A 9,798-nucleotide genomic window follows, 5' to 3' on the forward strand; every position below is an offset into this window, starting at 1 on the left:
TGTTAGAATTGGCAGAAGATGTGGACCCAAACGCAGGGAGAGGGCAGGCAGAAGGTTGGACACGAGGCTTTATTGAACAAAAACACAAAAATAAACTCAGGGAGTCCTGAGACTTCAACAGGCAAAAGACTTCCAAAAGAGGTAAAAGGGAATCCAAAAAACAGAAGTACAAAAAAAACAGGAACTACTCAGCTGACACAGGGAAACACACATGAACACACACTAACTGACAGGACAAGGACACAAAACGATCTGACAACAGACAAGGAAACACAGGAGCTAAATAAACTAGGTAACGAGGAAACACAGGAGCTAAATAAACTAGGTAACGAGGAAACACAGGAGCTAAATAAAGTAGGTAACGAGGAAACACAGGAGCTAAATAAACTAGGTAACGAGGAAACACAGGAGCTAAATAAAGTAGGTAACGAGGAAACACAGGCGCTAAATAAACTAGGTAACGAGGAAACACACACGCACACACACACACACACGCACACACGCACAGACACACACACACACACACACACACAGACACACAGACACACACACACACACACAGACACAGACACACACACACACACAGACACACACACACAGACACACACACACACACACAGACACAGACACACACACACACAGACACACACACACAGACACACACACACACACACACACACACACACACACACACACACACACAGAAATCTGTTTCACTTTCAATATTTTTTTGGGGATATTTCACAATAAAATTAAAGGTGAGATATTGTTTCAATATTCTGTTTATAAAATGTAGGAAGAGTCAATGTCGGCAAATCTAACAGCAAGGTGATTAGTAGGATATATGTTATGTAAGATGTTGAGGTGTACTTCCTTAGTTATGTTAGAAACACACACACACACACACACACACACACACAGACACACACACACACAGAAACACACACACACACACACACAGTTTGATTCAAACTGGGAACTTTGGGTTAGTTTGATGCTGTCCCTCTCTGGGCGTTTCCTCTCGTTTCCTGTTTAAAGATTAATTTCACTTCCCAAAGTTTGTGACGCAGCTTTTTCTCTCCTTGTGAAGCTCCAGCGGAAGGTAATTTAACTCGTCTGTAACGTTTAAAATATATATACCGTATTTTCCGGACTATAAGTCGCACTTTTTTTCATACTTTGGCTGGTCCTGCGACTTATAGTCAGGTGCGACTTATATATCAAAATATTTATAATTTCACGTTTTTAAATGTTATTTCATGCTGAAAACATTACCGTCTAAAGCCGCCAGAGGGCGCTCTAGGCTTCTGACAACTATATGCTGCTCCTAAAGACAACTGAGAAAGAAAAGAAACTAAAATATGCAGCCGAAAACGGTAATCGACCAGCAGAAAGAAAGTTTGGAGTGAGAGAGAAACTTGTGAGGGACTGGTGAAAAGGTGACTCTTACTGCAATGAAGAAAACAAAGAAAGCTAGTCGCGCGCTGAAAGCAAGATGGCCAGAGCTGGAGGAACGAGTCCACAGATGTAGATGCACGTCAACGCTGCAGTTACGTCTCCACGCCCTGGTAGTTGTTCTGTATTCTGTTGTATAGTTGAATAACTGTTGATGTGTTACGTTAACATACCGGACACCTACCGTATTCAGCCCCTTGTTCTGTGTGCTGTTGTGTAGTTGAATAACTTACCTTTCCAGATTAAATGTCTGTTCTTGATCTTGGATTTTGTGAAATCAATTTCTAAATAAATGCGACTTATAGTCCAGTGCGACTTATATATGTTTTTTTCCTCTTCATGACGCATTTTTTGACTGATGCGACTTATACTCCGGAGCGACTTATAGTCCGGAAAATACGGTATATATATATATATATATATATATATATATATATATATATATAAAAATATACTTTTTAAACCGTTTAAATTCCGTTTTGTTTCAGAGAAAGTTGAACATAATGAAAGTGTTTGAACTCATTTCTAAAGGCTGTGTGTGTGTGTGTGTGTGTGTGTGTGTGTGTGTGTGTGTGTGTGTGTGTGTGTGTGTGTGTCTGTGTGTGTGTGTGTGTGTGTGTGTCTGTGTGTGTGTGTGTGTGTGTGTGTGAGAAACTGTAAGTGGCTGTTTGGTACTTTAACACCATGTTAGTCTTTGGTCTCTTCAGGGTTAGTTTCTGGCTCTGTAAAGTTAAATATAATGTTTCTACTTCTCTTCTTATTTCCTGAGAAAGTTTGGACGACTCTTGTGTTGAAGATTAATCTCCATGTTGTAACATGAACTACTACAGAGGAGGTAGGCAGAAGATGTGGACCCAAACGCAGGGAGAGGGCAGGCAGAAGGTTGGACACAAGGCTTTATTGAACAAAAACACAAAAATTAAAATTAAACTAGGTAACGAGGAAACACGGGAGCTAAATAAAGTAGGTAACGAGGAAACACGGGAGCTAAATAAAGTAGGTAACGAGGAAACACAGGAGCTAAATAAACTAGGTAACGAGGAAAAACAGGAGCTAAATAAACTAGGTAACGAGGAAAAACAGGAGCTAAATAAACTAGGTAACGAGGAAACACAGGAGCTAAATAAAGTAGGTAACGAGGAAACACAGGAGCTAAATAAACTAGGTAACGAGGAAAAACAGGAGCTAAATAAACTAGGTAACGAGGAAAAACAGGAGCTAAATAAACTAGGTAACGAGGAAACACAGGAGCTAAATAAAGTAGGTAACGAGGAAACACAGGAGCTAAATAAAGTAGGTAACGAGGAAACACAGGACAGGTGACACCAGGGGTCCGTTTCAGAAAGCAGGTTTAGTGAAAAGTTTGTTAACCCTGAGATGAGGGAAACTCTGAGTTTTCTGTTTCAGAAAGAGAGGTAACTTCACCTCAGAGTCAGTTACTATGGTAACTTCACCTCAGAGTCAGTTACTATGGTAACTTAACCTCAGAATCAGTTACTATGGTAACTTCACCTCAGAGTCAGTTACTATGGTGACTTCACCTCAGAGTCAGTTACTATGGTAACTGAGTCTGTGAACTTAACCTGGTCAGGAGCAGGTTTTCTTCTCTCAGTCTCCTCCCTCTGACACAGCCCTCTCTCATTTCCTCATTCATTCATTCAGTCTGTATCAGGCGCATTTTAATGCAGTTTTTTATCAGCATGAATACAAAATAAATATGTTGGTTTATTAACCGTGTTAGGCAGACTATAAAACATTTTATTTCTCAAAACAGGCATTTCCTTTTGTCGACAATCCCATTGATGAAGAAGCTGCTTTACTTCGCAGAGTTAAACATACGTCGGGAGATGATATTGAGCCCCGACATTTTAATTTTTAGATAACTTCCTATTTGAGCGGTATCGTTTTTCTTCCCAGTCGATCAGTTATATAGCCTAGGCTACATAACTCATGTAGCCCACGTCAGTGGCTTGTTGATCTTTACATTGTAAGTTAATTTCCTCCTGGCCTGTACTAGGACACATATTCATACAGTTTGATAAAGTACATATTGGTACTTACAATAATGAGGGTGGCTGTCCTCAATTTAGGTCATGCTGTACGTCTCATCTGTGGTTTTTCCTGCATCCACCGTGTGTGTGTGTGTGTGTGTGTGTGTGTGTGTGTGTGTGTGTGTGTCTGTGTGTGTGTGTGTGTGTGTGTGTGTGTGTGTGTGTGTCTGTGTGTGTGTGTGTGTGTTCGTGTGCGTGTGCGTGTGTGTGTGTGTGTGTGTGTGTGTGTGTGTGTGTGTGTGTGTGTGTGTGTGTGTGTGTGTGTGTGTGTGCTTGTCTGTGGGAATGTTGTCTGTCTGAACCTGCTATTCCCACACAAAGTTAAAAAATTGTTATATTTCAATCACTTTCACCTGTTCTGATTAAGTTCTAGGAAATAAGCACCAATAATGATCAAAAATCTTGTTTCTATTTTTTACCTTTTTTATAATTGTTTTCTAAAAAAAACCGAAAATGATCATATGATCATTAATGTGATCTCACCGGGGCAAATGGCAAATATGAACCATATATGATGTCAATATCATTGGTAATTGAGCTAAATCTGTTAAGTATTAAGGCTGTGTAACAAAAATATGAACACCACACAAGATGAGGCCCCAGGATAAAATGACATATTTCCTTCCCGTGGCCAATCAGTGAAAAGCTCTATTAACCTCCATAGACGTGTGGAAAGTTCCTCGTGTTGCATTCACGGAACAAAGGAAAAACAAACACACACTGACAACAACAAATATGAACCTTTCTCTAAGATGGCCTCTAGTTATTTCCTTTCTCCTGCTGTCAGAAAACAAACCGTCGTCTCCACCAGCGTAAAGACAGACACAACAGGACTCTACTGTTTCCTCTGGGACCTTTCAGAATAAAATGTAGTGACCTAAATGCCTCTGTTACTGTTGTAGTGATGTGTGGAGGAGGAGGAGAAGTGTCTTCATGTCATTATTTTACAGTCTACACAGGACAGAAAGGTTAGATTGATTGTCATAATGGAGTCTTGTCTCCATTAGAGGACAGAAAGATGACATTAGTCCTGGAGTCTTTCCAATGTTCCTGTTCTCCCAGAAAGATAATGAATGACAGAGCAGGATGAGCAGAGAGCAGAAATCATTCAGTGAAGAGATTCAGACTTTATTTCCTGCTTCATAGCTTCTAGTTTCTCCAGCAGCTTCTGTTTCTGGAGATTAAAAAGTGGTCTTCCTCTCTTTCTAACAGGACCCATCAGAGTCCAGACCCTGCTGAACCTGAACCTGAACCCAGCTGTGTGTCCATGAAGAGTAACTGGTCCATGGAGCCACCACTACTTTAAAAAAAAACCTGTAAGGGAGAGGAGAATAGAAATGGAGGAGAGGCTACTTGAAATGGAGGAGAGAGGATTGATGGAGAGACTTGAATGGCAGAAGGAGCGAATTGCAATGGAAAGTGAAATTGAAATGTTAAGAAGAAGATTGAGGTGAGTTGTGAACATCCAGCAAACTGGAACGAGTCTCATTGGATGGAACTACGTCTCATGCACACTCCTTCAGAAAAAGTTTTTTTTGTAATTTTGTGGAAAGAAATGGTAGCTGATGACTGAAATGAGAATAGTTTTGCAATATAATTTCCTGTCTCACTCAAAAATTCTTTATGACAACATTTTGAAACATTATATTTAGATGTTTTTTAAATTTTGATTTCAAAAGATATATTTATTGAGTTTTGGACAGAAAGTAAAGCATTATTGGCATTCAGTTGTTAATAAATAGGCCTACATACATATTCATATTAACATTATATTTTATGCACATTGACTTTACCTGAACATGTGAACCTCAATAAATGTGTTTTTCTATCAGGACCCAGAAGAGACCAGAGTCTCCTGAACCTGAACCTGGACCTGAACCCAGCTGTGTGTCCTTCAAGAGCGACTGGTCATATGATGGTCGGTATATTAATTTTAAAGGAGAGCAACCCACTGCTGAAAAGAGGTAAGCTGTTATTATTATATTACTGAATCATGTTTTTACTTTCATGTATCCAGAGACATTTTTGGACTTTATTTTCAGCATCTTTCTTTGTCACATATATTTATATTCTCACATCTGAAAGTTGTCCAGTTAAACCAGTCTTCTACTCTTGAATTTAGGTAAATATTGGATCTGATTTGGTCCAATATATTCTCTGGTGTTTTAGCTTTGTAACCCAGGTTTTTGTATAGTTTATTGAACTTCTTTGTGTTAATCTTGTTTTAGTTGCTACTTGTATCTCCAGCAGTTTGTGTCTGAATACTAAAAAGTGAATTTCCATCCCTGTTGGTCTTACTCTCTGTGTAACAGGATCCATCAAAGACCAGACTCAGCTGAACCTGAACCCAGCTGTGTGTCCTTCAAGAGTGACCGGTCACATAAACGCTTTATTAACTTTAAAGGTCAACAACCCACTGCTGAAATGAGGTACGCTGTTAATAATATTATAATATTGCTGATTCATGTTTCAACTGTTATGTATCCAGAGAAGTTTTGAAATTTATTTTCAGCATATTTCTTCTTCACATATATTTATCTTCTCACATCTGAAAGCTGTCCAGTAGACCAGTCTTCAACTGTAGATCTCAATGTAATATTGGACCTGATTTGGTCCAATATTATCTGGTGTTTTAGCCCCATTAAAAAGCATTTTTAATCTCCCATAGCCATAGGGTAGGCTAAAAATCATGAATGGCAAAATTCTTCCCAAATGTTCTTTTCCAACTGGGAATACCAGGGTGATGGTTGGGATGTATGTGCCTCAGAGTGCCCCTTCCAGGGTAACTTCATCTGCACATCCCCCCTGGAGAACCAGCGACCCTTGGTAAGTGTTTGTGTAACCTGGGTCAGGACACTATTTACCATGAGAAGACTTCTGCCATTTGAGTCTGGACACTTAAGGCCAAGTTTCAGTGAGTGGGTTCATGACCAGATCAACACTTTAAGTCACAGGAAATTACCTTGTGTTTGTCTCTGTGTGGACAGACATGATGTGAGCTAATTCTTCTTGATTCCTCCACAGAGTGGACCAGGAGAGCTCAGAGGTTCCCAGTGGTCAGTCTGCCCAGCAGCATCAAATACACCTGGACTCCATATTTATGGTCTGTACATTTACAACTACTTTTACATCTATTCTGTTCACAATCATCTCCATGCTGCATTTTTCAGACCAGTGGGTTGTCAGTCTGTCCAACAAGTATCTGATGTTTGCTTCCATGATTTCAGTTTGATTGTGTCATTCATATAATCTTCTGTTCCAGCTGCTGGAGGAGAACATCGGCACTTTTGTGAAGAATGAGCTGAAGAAGATCCAGAAGGTTCTGAATCCAGATTACCCAGAATGCTCAGAGAGTCAGAGGGAGGATGAGGATGAGGATGAAGAGCAGAGGAGCAGCAGAGAGGCATTTCTGAAGATCACACTGCACTTCCTGAGGAGAATGAAGCAGGACGAGCTGGCTGACCGTCTGCAGCGCAGTAAGAGGATTTCTCTAAAGAATTTACTTACTGGACTAATGGGACGTTTACTAATGTCTCCAGAGAAGGGTTAAAGTATGTTCCTGTTTTCTTTACAAAATTACTTAATGAGATTTTTTATTATGTATTCATTCAGGAAGTTCTGCTGGAGTTTGTAAACGTAAACTCAAGACTAACCTAAACAAGAAGTTCCAGTGTGTGTTTGAGGGGATTGCTAAAGCAGGAAACCCAACCCTTCTGAATCAGATGTTCACAGAGATATACATCATGGAGGGAGGGACTGCAGAGGTCAATGATGAACATGAGGTCAGACAGATTGAAATAGCATCCAGGAAACCAAACAGACCAGAAACAACAATCAGAAGAGAAGACATCTTTAAAGCCCCACCTGGAAGAGATGAACCAATCAGAACAGTGATGACTAAGGGAGTGGCTGGCATCGGGAAAACAGTCTTAACACAGAAGTTCACTCTGGACTGGGCTGAAGGCAAAGCCAACCAGGACATCCAGTTCACATTTCCATTCACATTCAGAGAGCTGAATGTGCTGAAAGAGAAAAGGTACAGCTTGGTGGAACTTGTTGATCACTTCTTCAGTGAAACCAAAGAAGCAGGAATCTGCAGGTTTGAAGAGCTCCAGGTTGTGTTCATCTTTGATGGTCTGGATGAGTGTCGGCTTCCTCTGGACTTCCTCAACACTGAGGTCCTGACTGATGTTACAGAGTCCACCTCAGTGGGTGTGCTGCTGACAAACCTTATCAGGGGGAAACTGCTTCCCTCTGCTCGCCTCTGGATAACCACACGACCTGCAGCAGCCAATCAGATCCCTGCTGAGTGTGTTGACATGGTGACCGAGGTCAGAGGGTTCACTGACCAACAGAAGGAGGAGTACTTCAGTAAGAGATACAGAGACAAGAAGCAGGCAAGCAGAATCATCTCCCACATCAAGACATCACGAAGCCTCCACATCATGTGCCACATCCCAGTCTTCTGCTGGATCACTGCTACAGTTCTGGAGGACGTGTTGAAGACCAGAGAGGGAGGAGAGCTGCCCAAGACCCTGACTGAGATGTACATCCACTTCCTGGTGGTTCAGTCCAAACTGAAGAACATCAAATACAGTGGAGGAGCTGGGACTGATTCAAACTGGAATGAAGAGACAAAGAAGATGATCGAGTCGCTGGGAAAACTGGCTTTTGAGCAGTTGCAGAAAGGCAACCTGATCTTCTATGAATCAGACCTGACAGAGTGTGGCATCAATATCAGATCAGCCTCAGTGTGCTCAGGAGTGTTCACACAGATCTTTAAAGAGGAGAGAGGACTGTACCAGGACAAGGTGTTCTGCTTCGTCCATCTGAGTGTTCAGGAGTTTCTGGCTGCTCTTCATGTCCATCTGACATTCATCAACTCTGGAGTCAACCTGCTGTCAGAAGAACAAACAAACTCCTGGCTGCCTAAAGTCTTCAGAGTCAAACCTAACGTAAAATGTCTCCTTCAGAGTGCTGTGGACATAGCCTTACAGAGTCCAAATGGACACCTGGACTTGTTCCTCCGCTTCCTCCTGGGTCTTTCTCTGCAGACCAATGAGAATCTCCTACGAGGCCTGATGACACAGACAAGAAGTAGCTCAGAGACCAATCAGAAAACAGTCAAGTACATCAAGACAAAGATCAGTGAGGATCTGTCTGCAGAGAGAAGCATCAATCTGTTCCACTGTCTGAATGAACTGAATGATCATTCTCTAGTGGAGGAGATCCAACAGTTCCTGAGATCAGGAAGTCTCTCCACAGATGAACTGTCTCCTGCTCAGTGGTCAGCTCTGGTCTTCATCTTACTGTCCTCAAAAAAAGATCTGGACGTGTTTGACCTGAAGAAATACTCCACTTCAGAGAAGGCTCTTCTGAGGCTGCTGCCAGTGGTCAAAGCCTCCAACAAAGCTCTGTATGTGTGATTTATTCATCATTAAATAATCTGATATATTTCAACAGGAGTTAAATATAAATAACTTGTGTCCTTCCTGTTGTCTCTCCAGACTGAGTGGCTGTAACCTGTCAGAGAGAAGCTGTGAAGCTCTGTCCTCAGTGCTCAGCTCCCAGTCCTCTAGTCTGAGTGAGGTGAACCTGAGTAACAACAATCTGCAGGATTCAGGAGGGAAGCTGATCTCTGTTGTACTGAAGAGTCCACACTGCACACTGGAGACTCTCAGGTCAGATCAAGAACAATAATCTTTGAAAAAAAAAAAAGTATTGCAAAAAATACTTTGGAAACATTCAAAAGTTGTGAATCTTTCCAAAGTATTTTATTCTGATTTAGAATCACTTCATAAAGAATGAAATATGAACTGTGGCTGAGGTACACAAATAATTTATAGTTTAATATCATGTCACTTTGATTACTGGACGTTTGTTTATTCCTGATTATACAAGAAGTAGATCCGACCAGACAACCTGATTGGTCAGCTAGACATTTAGAACATACTCAAATTAGCATGACAGCACACCCATAGGCAATTGAGCACACCTGGCGCATCACACAAGATGTCACTCCGCCATTTCCATGGCAACATTGTAACTTCCAGGGCTGAATCAAAAACAGTAACGTTAGCCTACAACATTGATACAATGGATCGTTTTGTTGTTAATTTTGATTTATATGGAGGACTTAGTTTTGATGAATGATTGGAAGACGATGAGAAGTGAATCATTGGATGAAACAACATTTTTACACTCTGGAGTTAACTGTTACTGGAATGGATTAAATCACATCAGCTGTTGGATAACATCAGCTGTTTCCATCACATCAGCTGTGCCACTGACA

The sequence above is a fragment of the Sander lucioperca genome, chromosome 5 (assembly GCF_008315115.2).
Source record: "Sander lucioperca isolate FBNREF2018 chromosome 5, SLUC_FBN_1.2, whole genome shotgun sequence".
In the NCBI taxonomy this organism is placed as follows: domain Eukaryota; kingdom Metazoa; phylum Chordata; class Actinopteri; order Perciformes; family Percidae; genus Sander; species Sander lucioperca.